Source organism: Camellia sinensis, chromosome 2 (genome assembly GCF_055761805.1).
Source record: "Camellia sinensis isolate YWXY chromosome 2, ASM5576180v1, whole genome shotgun sequence".
In the NCBI taxonomy this organism is placed as follows: Eukaryota; Viridiplantae; Streptophyta; class Magnoliopsida; order Ericales; family Theaceae; genus Camellia; species Camellia sinensis.
In genome coordinates, this window is record NC_138962.1 from 48149092 (window position 1) to 48163170 (window position 14079).

The following is a 14079-nucleotide window of genomic DNA, read 5'->3' on the forward strand; positions in this document are numbered from 1 at the left end:
AGATGAGTAGGTCTGAGTAAATCTATATTACATCCGGTCAGATCTAAACCAAAAATAGTTGTCAAAGTACAATCCTCACTCTCTCTCTCTTTGTCTGTCTCTCTCTTTTGATGCCTTGATTTTTCTACATTTTCTCTACTGCACACTTCTCTTTTCTTGTTTTAATAGAAGAAATTTTCAAATTCTGAATAGTTTTTTTTCAAGTTTTAGGTACAGGCGGTAAAAACTGTAAAATTTTTCAGTTTCATTTTTTTTTTTAAAAAAAAAAAAAAAAAAAATGAATCATGCTTTAAAATTATAAAATTTTACAATTTCATAGCATGCTTTATTGCAAAATTTTACAGTTTTATAATATGTTTTTTTGTTTGATTAATAAGGAGAAATACTTAATAGAATCATATTTTGAAACGGCAACAATTTTAAAATTTCAAAATATGCTTTTCAATTTGATTAATATAGGAGATTATGTGCTTAAATTTTACAAAAATTGAAAAATAACTTCCGTTTTTTTTTCTCATTATTGTTGTTTCTTGTTGTTATTTTTTCCCCCTTACAATTTATCAATATTTAACACATTTTATTATATTTCTTTACTCTAATTTCTCTATTTATTCTTTTTTTTTTGGACAATATTCTGAATATTCCGATGAGTCTTCGGCAACGTTCTAGATATTCCGATGACTTCTAGTAACGTTCAGAACACTCTGGCGATACTCCATTGACTTCCTAGTGATGTTAAAATATTTCGGTGAGCTTCCACTGATCGTCTAACAGAAGTTTGACGATGATGGGATGTAGCAGCGTCTTTAAATTATTTTTAAAAAAAAAAGACTTTTTGATTACAATTGAAAATATGTAAGACTAATTGTTGCAAGTATTTTGTTTTAGAATCAGATGAGTTTTGAACTTTGTATATGAGATGTCACGACTCGCTCCCCGTACCAAAGGGTTAAATATCGTGATAACCAGTAACTGAAGTTACCTTTAGCCAATTCTTAAACAACTTACTAAACGTGAGCGGAAAAATATTTAAGTGAGGGTACCAAAATAATCATTGGAACTTCTATTTTTACAACAAAATTTATTGACCAAAAATGCCGATATTTACATATGAAAATTAAAATTATAAATACTATAAAAGTGATACGTGTGTCTATTCCGCAACCTCGCGTCTAAGACTCTCCAAAAGCTATTTCTGAATTGCATTGTTTCTTGAAAATTGGTAAACAACTATAAGCACATGACAGAGTAAGAAATATTATGCCAAGAGTATAAGGGACACAAAATAACCATGGATAGTTATTTAAGCGAAAACATTAACATAACTTAATTTGAATCAACAAATTAATCAAAGTGGCAGAAATTGAAATACAGAAATTATGTAAATAAATTATCATAACCACGGTACCGAACAGAACTGAACAGAGGTCACAAGAGTGACAGTCAGAACAGAGGTTAAGGGATTCATGACAATACAGACGTACGGATTTAAGAGGTGGTTCGTACGGATTTTAGAGGTGGTTCCCACAGTAGTGTAGCACTTAACTTCGCACAACACTTTGTTCCGCATAGAACAGAGATCAATAGATTCATGGTAAACAGAGGACCACAAAGTAGCTAAACAGAGGCCAGTGGTTATTTAAGTCCCCCAACACATGAGACTCCCGTGGTAGTACTTATAAAACATAATTGTTTATAAAATCATTATCAACTAATTATTAAAAGTTAAACAAACATATCCATGAGTTGCAATTTAAACAAAATGAGGGAATATTGTAATAACCCGAAAATTAAATTATCCTTTAACTCTCATATTAGTATTATCTAATTATAAATGGGAATAATATAATTCTATATAGAATAAATTGGGATCAGGGTGCAATTTGTATGTAATTTTATAAATATATGGGCCAAAAAATAATAAGATATTTAAGTTACTTGGGGGTTACTCAAGTCTAGAAGTTGCTATGTGGCAATTAACTAAGGGGGTGTTTGGGAAGGAAAAAAGTAGCCTAATTTAGGCTATTATAGCCCCTTGTCTAAATAAGTCAAAAAGCCTCTGTTTTCATTTTCAAAAAAAAAAATAAAAATATATATATATATATATATATAGGCCAGCAGAGCTGTCACTGTGACAGAACCTACCACTGTCATAGTGACAGGTAGGGAAATTACATTTTTGCCCCTTTGTCTTTATTTTGAAAAATGTGAGATTAGGGCTAAATTAGTCATTTTAACTTCAAATATCATTTCAACACATTTTTCAATACACCAACTCAAATAAAAATCTATCTCATCTTCCCAAACACAAAAACTAAAATAGCCTATTAAAATAGCTAAAAAATCAAAAAACCTCTAAAATAGCCACTTCCCAAACGAGGCCTAAGAGTGAAGCTTTACTCACCATTCCTATAAATAGGAGATTGGTGAGAATGAATAAACACAAGTCAACAAACAAACTATGAAAGTGAGAAGGAGAGACAGCGTGAAGGAAGGCCTTAGAATGGCGAAAAAAATATTAGGAGTGATATTAAGATAAGTTATATTATACCTTGAGTCATCATAATATAGTTTCTGCATATTTTGAATTACCATAATTTATTTTACGTAAGTTGTGTTTTATAGATTAATTAATATTTCGATTTCGTTAATTATTTTCTAAACTCTATTTGCTTAAATTGAAACCCATAGATATGTTTGTTTGATTTTAGAAATTATTTAACAATGGTTTTGTAAACAATTATTTTCTGTAAGTACCACTGCAGGAGTCCCATGCCTTGGAGGACTTAAATAAACTATTGGCTTCTAATTGGTCACATTGTGGCCCTTTATTTGTCATGGATCCATTGATCTTTGTTCTGTTTGTCACTCAAGTGACCTCTCTTCTGTGCAGAGCAAAGTGCAACACTATTGTAGAAGCCACCTCTAGAATCTGTACGAGCTACCTTTTGAATCTGTATCTCTGTCTTGTCATGAATCCATTGACCTTTGTTCTGTTCTGCACCATGATTATGGTTATATATATGATTTCTGAAACGGATTTCTGTTATAATATGAGCAACTTATTTACTCTAATAGAAAAGTATTCTATTTTATCTATTTTAAGCCTAAAGCTTATCTATGGTAATTATGCTCTCAGTATAATATTCTCACTCTTCTATGTGCTTATAGCTGTTTATCAATTTTCAGGAAATAATGTCATTCAGAAATAATTTTTGGAGAGTCTTAGACGCGGGGCTGTGGAATAGACATACATAGCACTTTTATAGTATTTATAATTCTATTATTCATATGTAAATATCGGTCTTTTTGGTTAATAAATTTTTGATATAAAAGTAGAAGCTCTGATGATTATTTTAGTGCATTCACTTAAATATTATTTCCATTTGCGTTTATTAATTTGTTCAAGAATTGGCCGTAGGTAACTTTTGTTATTGACTATCACGATGCTTAACTCTTGAGTATGGGGAGCGGGTCTTGAATAATTTATAAAACATAAATTGCGTAAAATAAATTATGGTAACTCAAAATATACATAAAATATATTATGGTGATTCAATATATAATATAATTCACCTTAATTTTAATTCTAACTTTCACCTTTTGTTCACTGCGACTCACTAAATACTCCAAACTAAACTCAAAGTTTTATATATAAAAAACACTAGATAGCAGAGAGACAATTAGAGAGTTTGGGAAGATGAAGATGCTGTTGACGATGGATAACTATATATGTAGTGAAGAATGCGTGCAGAGCAAGATGGCTTGGGGCGCATGTATTTTGTCGTATAGAAAATGTTTTATTTTAGTGTATTTTGGTCTAGAAAAAATATAGAGAAAAGTATAATAAAAACACTATAATACTTGGAAAATAATATTGAATAATAATATAAAGTTAAAATTATTTTTTCGAAATCATTTATAATTAAATAATATTAATATAAAATTCAAGGGACAATTTAAATTTTTGGGTTGTTACAATCTTCCCTCATTTAAAAATTTTGTCCTCGAAATTTATCATATGTGTAAACTATTCGCTGCGTACTCTGATAAATATATATTTGATAATTAATCTGATATAAAATATTACCTTAAAAAAAAACTTTATCAAAAACAACTCACTGTTTATTTGTCAAAAATTATTTTTGGCCAAAATAAGAAACAATGGGTGACTTTAAAAACTTTTTTTTGGTTTTGTTTACAAAAAAATAAAAAATAAAAAATGAGAACACAATTAAACAAGCGATTGAAAGTGAAATGACAAAATCATATGTAAGAGTTGAAGGAGTTTGAGATGAACTTCAATTTTTTTATCCGTGAACTTTCCATTGATGAGAAATAGTTTCAAAATCAGTATTTATATATATATATATATATATATATATATAAATTTTGAAAGATTATAGATTTGAACCCACTTCTAGAAAAGTCGAAGTGAATTTATTTATTTTTTTCAAATGCTACGGAACATATAAGACGGAATTTTTTTTTTGTAATTGTTTCTTTTTCTTCAAATTATTCAGTATATACATGAAAGATATATATAATTATATATAAAGTAACAAATAACTCATCTTAATTACAAAATTTAATGAAATACCATAAATATACACACCACGATTATTGCTACACAAATATTTAATTTAAATACAACATGTAATCTAACTCAACGTTTCCCCCATTCTATTTGTGCATGTGTCTTATGCTCCAATGCTTTGATAAAAATAATTTAGAAACCTAGGCTCTAATACCATTTGTCATGACTTGCTCCCCGTATCGAAAAGTTAAGCAACGTGATGGCCAGTAACTGAAGTTACCTCTGGTCAATTCTTAAATAAATTACTAAACGCGAGTGAAAAAATATTTAAATGAGGGTACCAAAATAATCATTAGAGTTTCTATTTTTATAACAAAATTTATTAACCAAAAAGGCCGATATTTACATATGAAAATTAGAATTATAAATCCTATAAAAATGATATGTGTGTCTATTCCATAGCCCCGCGTCTACGACTCTCCAAAAACTATTTTTGAATTATATTGTTTCCTAAAAATTGGTAAACAGCTATAAACACATGGCAGAATGAGAAATATTATGCCAAGAGTATAAGGGACAAAAATAACCATGGATAGTTATTTAAGCAACATTAACATAACTTAATTTGAATAAACAAATTAATCAAAGTGGCAGAAATTGAAATACATAAATTATGTAAATAAATAACCATAATCACGGTACCGAATGGAATAGAACAGAGGTCACAAGAATGACAGCCAGAATAGAGGTTAATGGATTCATGAAAATGCAGAGATACAGATTCAAGAGGTGGCTCCCACAATAGTATAGCACTTAGCTCTGCACAAAACTTTATTCCGCACAGAACAAAAATCAATAGATCCATGACAAACAGACGACCACAAAGTAATCAAACAGAGGCCAGTGGTTATTTAAGTTCTCAAGGCATAGGACTCCTGTGGTGGCACTTACAAAACATAATTGTTTATAAAATCATTGTCAACTAATTATTAAAAGTTAAACAAACATATCCACGAGTTTCAATTTAAGCAAAACGTAATTGTAATATTAATATAGTTTATAAAACATAAATTACGTAAAATAAATTATGATAAGTCAAAATATACGCAAAATATATTACAATAACTCAAGGTATAATATAACTTATTTTAATATTAATTTTAAATTTTATCTTTCGTTCACTGCGACTTAATATTTGAAACTAAACTCAAAGTTTTATATATAAAAAATACTTAGATAACATAGAGAGAATTAGAGAGTCTGGGAAGATAAGGATACTGTTAACGATGGATAGCTATATAAGCCCTGTTTGGTAGAGCTGTGGGAAAGTGCTTATAACTTATGCCTAAACAGCTTATAGCTTATAACTTTCAGCTTAAGCTGATTTCCAACTTATTCTTAAAGCATCTCCTGCCCCACTCAAAGAATAAGCTGATTTCTGACTTCCACAAAGCTATAAGCTATAAGCTATAAGCTAAACCAAACACATCAAAATAGCTTAAATTAAGCTGAAAGCTGAAATAAGCTGTAAATAATTTTTTCCAAACAGGCACATATATATATATATATATATAGTGAAGAAGGTGCGCGGTGCGCGGAGCAAGACCGCTTGGGCGCCGCACGTATTTTGTCGTACATAAATTGTTATATTTTAGTGTCCTTTGATTTATGAAAAATATAATAAAAATATAATAATATTTAAAAAATAATATTAAATAATAATATAAAGTTAAAATTATTATTTTAAAATTATTTCTAATTAAATAATACTAATATAAAATTCAAGGAACAATTTAAATTTTTAAGTTGTTACATGAGAACTACAGGGCAGTGCCCCTTTATGTATATATATATATATTTAAAAAATTAGATTGACTTAATAATTGTAATATTTTTATTTTATTACATTTGTTATAAAAAAATGTATAATTTATTTTTTAAAATATACTTATCATCATTTTTTTTAGAGACAAATGTCAAAATTTGATGGGTAACGCACACCAAATATAAACACTAAACTATACTAAATTCTTTTAGTGTAATGGCAAGTCCAGGTATTGATCCATATGGACAATTCTGAAATTAGACTAATTTAATCGTTAAATTCCTAAATTAATTTTGATTAAAAAGATTGAGAGATTTTATGACTAAATAAGAATTAAATGAAATTGAGAAATTAAATTGATTAAATGTGTGATTTGAGAGATTGATTCTTTGGAAAAAAAATCCTAAGACAAAGAATTCACCACTAACCATATAAACGAGATTAAACATCGGCCATCAATTACAATCTGGTTTGAAATACCCAATATTTCACTACTACAAGTTTGAAATATTGATTAAGAGGGTTGTTGCATTCAATGTACATGCACGAGTTATCCCGAGTAGCATGAGGCGTTTGCTCTAAACTATGGTAGCAACACGACCCGTCTTTCGTTGCATGACTCGTCTCGTACTTTAAACACAAATACAAAGAAAACTAATGTATAGAAAGCATGAAACAATCACAAAGAGTAAAATACTTGAAAAGATGAAAAGAACAATTATTATAAACTTCTAAAACATTCATACATGTGTTCAAACCGTTTCACAGTTAAAGCCTAAGAAAAATCCCTTTTACATGGATAGGGTTTCATCAAAACCTTAGAAAACAAGAGCTTAGCCACTCATGGAGGAGTGGGAAGAGGTGGAAGAGATGGAAGCCCCCATGAAAATTGCCTCTCAAGTTTAAGAAAAAATCACATTCTCTAAACCCTAGCCTCTTTCTTTAGAATAAAAATTTCGAACTATTTATAAAAAGGGACAGCTATTTCCACTCCATCTTATTTCATATAAACTCTATTTTTTGTTCTTATTATACATAGTTACTATTTTCACTCTACTTTGCTCAAAATACACCCCCCTCTATGGATAATAAAGAAAAAGAAGAGAGTGTATTTAGAGCAAAATGGAGTGAAAATAGCGACCCACTTTATAAATTCATTAGAAAGTTTATAATTTTATTTTTTAATATTTATAAAGTTTATCATTAATTTAAAAATATTATTAGATTAACCAATTTTTTTTCATGGATGATACGTTGAAAAACTTACAAAATGAACGGTTCAAATTATCAAAACGATACTCATAATGGACCTTATGGATCCAGGGGTGTAATTTTGGTCCGGCCCGGCCCATGTCTAGAAAACTAGGCCCAGGCCCAAGCCCAGGCCTAAGGGTGTTTAGGCTTTGGGCGGGCTAGTGGGCCGGGCCCCTAGGCTTGGGCTTGGGCTTGGGCCTTGGCTCGGGCTTTGGGCAGGCTTGGGGGGGCCTAAACAATTTTTTTAATTTTTTTTTTAATTTTTTCCACCAAAATCTTATTATTTTCTATTAAAAATAACACTGGGCCTCGGGTGGGCCGAGCTGGAGGAGGCCACGGGCTGATGGGCCAGGTTGGGCATCAAAACTATGGCCTAGGCCCTGGCCCAAGGCCTCGGGCTGGGCTTGGGCCTTAACGGGCCGGGCCCACCTCGGGCTGCGGCGCGGGCTTCGGGCTGCCCAGGGGCCGCGGGCCAAAATTACACCCCTATATGGATCCCTTAAGTTCAGATATGAAATTATAACATTTGTGTTTTGTTTTTTTTTTCTTTTTTGGTTCTATGTGAAGTTTTTTTTTATAAAAAATTGTTATATTTTTAAATTCTACTCAAGTAGATGGATTAGAAGCAATTTTTTTTAAAAAATTAAAAGTTCACTTGTGGGAGCCGGATTTTATTAGATCCATAGGGACGGATGAGCGTGTCCGGTCCGAAACGTAACCTGTATTCGGTATATACCCCAGCCAATCAAGGAGCCGAATAAAATAACCAGCATCCCAGCCAATAGAACTGACGCCGAGCAGAGGTACATGTGACGGAACAAGGATGGGCCCAGCCCAAAGGCCCAAAGAAAATACTATAAATATGGGATCACCCATTAGAGAGAGGCAGGTGAGAACTATTGTGCTTAGTTTAAAATACAAGTAAACTTGAGCGTAAAAACTGACTTGTCTGTCGGAGTGCTAATTCCGGCACCTCCGACCAGAGTGTTTATTCCTTTTCAGGTGTCTAGAAGAGGATCATTAGCGTCTCCCAAGATCAGAAAAGTATTTCCAAAACCACTTCTCCACAATTGGCGCCGTCTGTGGGAATACTCAAGCATATCCATGGCGGGCGTGACGGAGGATCCTCCAATAGTCACTGATGAAACCACGCAGAGAAACGACCTCACTCCACCAAACTTGCTTGGACCGGACACCATCCCCATAAGACGCGCTCTGAACTTCGCCTCACCCTCGACTCTAGAGCATGAAGCAATGCAAACGATCATGGAACAGGCAAAGCAAAACGAACAAAGGTTGGAGAACATGATCGCAGAAAACGAATGTCTTCGTGAAGATTTGGCCTTGGAAGTGGCAAAGTCCAAACAAGCTGTATGCCTAAATCAGGAACGATCTCTGAAGGCAGGTGGTCGACGACCTCGAGCCCGACAGAACGACACTGATAGCGACTTCGACTCGTTAGCCCCGGAGCTTAGGAAGAAGGGGCGACCTGAAACTACCAGTTCTTCTGAAGAAAGTCCTCGTATAAGGCACAAGCGAAGAAGGAACAGTTCGGACGAAGATCAACACGATCCATTCGTACGAAGGATTGCAAAGGCCTACCCAAGAAATTCAAAGCATCGTCATTCACCTTGTACGACGGCAAATCAGGCCCCACCGACCACATCCGCCACTACAAGCAATCTATGACATTGCATGCAGATGACGAGGCCCTCATGTGCCGAATATTTCCCAACAGTTTGGGACCATTGGCTGTCAGGTGGTATTATAAACTGGAGCCGCCTTCGATCAAAACCTTCCACCAATTACAGAAATCCTTCAGGGCCACATTCATCACTAACGAGGTCCAGCTGTAGACACCCCATTTTTGGCCGATCTTAAGACTTGGGCTCTACTAATGGCTTACTTGATGGTGAAAGATGTGCAGAGCAAAAGTTTGATTTCTTCGGCAAGAGGAGAGTCAAATCCCAACCTCACATCCCTTTTTGAACCAAAGCTATTTTGAATGGTTTTTAGACCTTAAAACCCTCTCTTTAAAAATATTTTTGAAATAAAGTTTCTACAATGCTCTAAGGCTCGTATTTTGTCAAATGTTGCACTTTTCGGTAAACCGAGCGAGGACAAAGTGGAAATGAATGAAAGAGAGTTGAAATCTTTGAATTTTTTTTCAAAACAACTTGTTTAGGGGTTTGAAATTGAAGAAAAGAGGAGAAGAGGGAAGAAACCTAGTTGGAGAAGAAGATGGGCATGAATCGCTAAGAGAGAGTCAAACAGCCCTCGCTAAATCAGGCCTATCCTTTTGAATACTTAGATTTCAACTATGAGGCCACCACTGTTGGAAATCTTACTTCTGGAGCTTCATTTTTCACTTAAGAATCTCCTAAAGCCGTGTCCCGATGGGGGAGATATGATTGGTTGAAGTTGGGCATCATTCCGATTGGACCGAAATTGAGAAACCTTTACTAAAAGAGGGATATCTCTTAGCAAAAATGGAATTTTGAGGTGAGGCTTCCAAATTTGGAAAGAAGACTTTCGGGGCTATAGCTTAGGCTCAAGAATGACCTGAAAAGGAGTCCAGATGAAGGAATTATGCTTGCTTCAAGTCAGGGACCAGGACTGATTTTTTCCATCGGCCTCTATGGAAGTGCATCGGCCACAATTTGACCTCATCGGCCATAGGTCGGCCAAAAGTGAACCTTATCGGTCAAAAATGATGGCCGGTCAGCACCAAAGATAGTCGATCGGCCAGAAGTGTCCAAAAAGCCCAGAATTGGCAGATATTTCTCCTCCAACTGTTTCTAGCAAGCTCCAGCTGTCCTATAATCAGATATTTTCGACCTTGAGCTCATTTTTGCTATATATGAGGCTATATCTCTCATTTTCAAGGGTGAACTTCTTGAACAAGTTTTAGGAGCCTCTCTCTCTAGAAAAGCTCTCTCTCTCTAGAAATTTCAAAGCAAAAGTTCAGCTTTTCACTCAAGCTTGCTCTCCCTCTTGACCTTGTGTGCATGCAAAAGGTATACTTGAAGATATACCTCACCTTTGCCTAGGCATCCTTGATCAAACTCAACAACCATTGGGCTGAGGTTCTTTGAGGATCATTTTGAGCTCCAAAAGTTGGTTTTAGCTTAGAGTTTGGACCTGTTTTGCAGCTGTGCTTCAAGGGTAAGCCTCTCTCTCTTTTAAGCTCGTTTTGTACACTATCTTGGCCAACTTTGCATACTTGTTTTACCACCTTTGCAAACTGTTTTTGGCTTGGTTTTGAACTGAGAAAATCTCTGTTTTTCAGTCCTAAAAATGATGGTTTAGGCCTATTTTGTGTTAGGGGGTTGTTTCCCCCTTTTGTTCCTTAGCTTGTATAGCTTTTGAGCCATCTTCTAAGGCCTTTCAAAATAACTTTTTGTGGCCTTCTAACTACTGAAATCCAGAGGATTTTCAATGGTAAAAACCCTGTTTTGAGGTCCCAAATAGGAGGGGGTGGTCCCCTCTCCTCTTGTCTTGCTTGCTAGTGTTGATGGCCAACCAAATGAGCATGTGTTTTTACTTCTTTGTGGCTTTGTTTAGGCTCATTTTTATGACTTATCAGACCTGCCATAACTCTGTTTTTGGATGTCTTGGTCACCTCTTGCATACTTATTGCACTTGTAGTGTAAATCCTCTTTGCTAGCCTTATATGCCTCATGAAGTAGCATGTTTGTTAAGCATGTGTGTGTAGACGTCCTTGAACGCCCCGGGAGGGACGAGCTCCCCCGTTCCGTTCGATATTGGGCTCACTACAGTTCAGGAATCTCAAATTATCATGGTTCTAAGTCTGAACCAAAAAGTCCAAATTCGGCAAATCGTTTTGAGAAAACAGATTTTTGAAAGAAGTGCCAAACATGGACTGCTTTGCCAGATACAGAGTCGCCACCTAAATATTTTATTTTGGGAAAATTTAGGAAACCCTGACTCGTTTGCCTAAGGCCACGTGTCCGTCATCACCAAAGTTGCCTCGGCTCGAGAACTTGGGTACGATTGGGGAAGGTCACTTCGTGAGCACCCCCACTCGCCCGATCAAAGATCGGCCTCTACTAACCATGATATCTATTTTTGAAAACATTATGCGTTCTTACTCCGGTTATTAGCCTAGATTTACTCTGTGATGTGCACAACATACAAGTATAGACTGGATCGCCTGAATTGGAACAAAACATTTCATGTTTGTTTGTTTGAAAATGGTTTGATGGTGCTACTCGCAAGTAGGCTAAGACGTGGATTTTCTACCCTCAGGTGGGCTTAGAAAATATGATTTTGCCACTATCTAGTGGGTTTAAAACACACATTTGATGAATTGTTCCAATTCAAATAACCCAATCTTCACCCACAGGCATTCAGGCAGTTATATCACATAAGCAATTAGCCTCATGGTAAGCATACTATCATGACAGTCACTCACACGCATGCAAGGAAGCTAAAGCATAAAACTTACCGAGTACTCCAAGCCAAAACAGAAGCTAATTAGAAATCCATGCATGATCCTAACTATACAGAAGTGCCTAATGCAACACATGCAAAAATGCAACTATAGCAGGCTTGGCTATTCTAGACATGGCATATGAAATGCTACAGCTAACATGTATTCAACTTGGAATTGAAATACAATGCAGTTAGTATGATGCGCCGAGCCCGGTGCATGCAAAACAGATGAATGAATGCAAACATGCTATCATACTGTATGCTAATTGAAACATGCCCTAATCTAACCATCATAAGCGGGTAAATAAAAGGGAGAAAGACGTGGGGTTAGAAGACATACATCGCACACACGCACACTTATTACAACATTGCCCTCGCGCAGAAGGTCCGAATAAAATAATATACAGTCCCAAATAGTACAGTTCAAATAAATAATACAGTCCAAATATGTACAAAAATCCTAATTAATTACCAAATTAACTAAGAAAACAATAAACTGGCATGCAAGCTAGAGACTGCCTTGACTCTTCTTCAGATGATGAATGATGCATGCTCGGGTTGCTTGGCACGGAAATCCACTGCGATGCCCCAATTAGCCTCTGTTTGCGATTGATGCCGGAATGCTGTGCAAGGCCTTTGAAAGGCTACTGATTCTTGATTTGCTGCAACAGAGAGCAGGAAAAGGGTATGGCAATGTATTTTTACAAATGTATGCATGCCTCGATCCTCGTGCCACCAATCACGCATCTCGATGCATGATGGCCGAGGAGCCGAATTGCACAACTCAATATGAAATGAATGCATATATAAACACAACAAAACCTAAACTCCATCATGGATAATCCGGAGTCTCGGTGACTGGGAACTGAGAGGTTTCGTCACTCGAAGTACGAAACGTCCCTCGTTTCCCGTGCTCGGGCTAACTCCTATCCCAAGCACAATGCAATATGCATGACATGCATGGATGCAACTAATATACAACCTAATATGCACAATGCTATGAAATGGCATACACGATGCACGAGATAACATGGCATACATAATGCGCTAACATACAACTTAGCATACACAATGCTATGAAATGAAATGGCATACACAATGCAATATGGGCTTACACTAACATGAGTGGACCTCAGCCGCACTCACATAAGAGGCCATGAGATGAAAATGAGACACTCGAAATGCGTGCACACATGTACGCAAACCGAGGACCAACCCTAAGGCACCAAATGCCACTCTAACGAGACATGGCAAGACATGGAATATGGCATACTAGCATGCAAATTTTAGTAGCAAAATATGATGCAAAACAGCCCCAAAGCATGGAAACATGGCACCCGATGCATGAAATGAGACCCGAAACTCGCATGGAATGACTTATAGCTATACAAAGCATGCATTATTTGAATATGAAGCATAAAGACAGAATCAAGGCAGTCCCAAAAAATGCATATTTCCAGTTTTAAGCAAGGCCAAAAAGTGAATGCAAATAGGGCTAAGTTAATATGCAAAAATGGCCCCAAAAGAGAGATAATGAAGCAAGTAGCAGCTACTGGCCCCAAAAAATGAAGATCCATTCAACAAAGTCGAAGAGGGGCTCAAAACAAGGTATTTTACAGTTTATGGCCGAGCCCAAAACAGTGCACAAGTAAGCTTAAAACACTATGCAAGAAATAGGCCTAAAAGAAGGTTTAAACACAAAGTGTAAAAAGGGAGCCTCAAACAGCAAAAGACCTTGATCAAATATGAAGAGGGGGTCAAAATAAGGCTATTTACAGTTCAGACCAGAGCCCAAAAATACAAGCACGAGGGGCTAACAAAACATGCAAAAATAAGGCCAAAAGAGGGATAAAGAGGCAAGTGACAAAAGGAAGCCTCAAACAGTGAAGAGCCCTTCAACAATGTTGAAGAAGGGCTCAAAATAAGTCACTTTACAGTTTATAACCAAGCTCAAAACAATTTAAAAATAGGCCTAAAATATTATGCAAGAAATAGGCATACAAGAGAG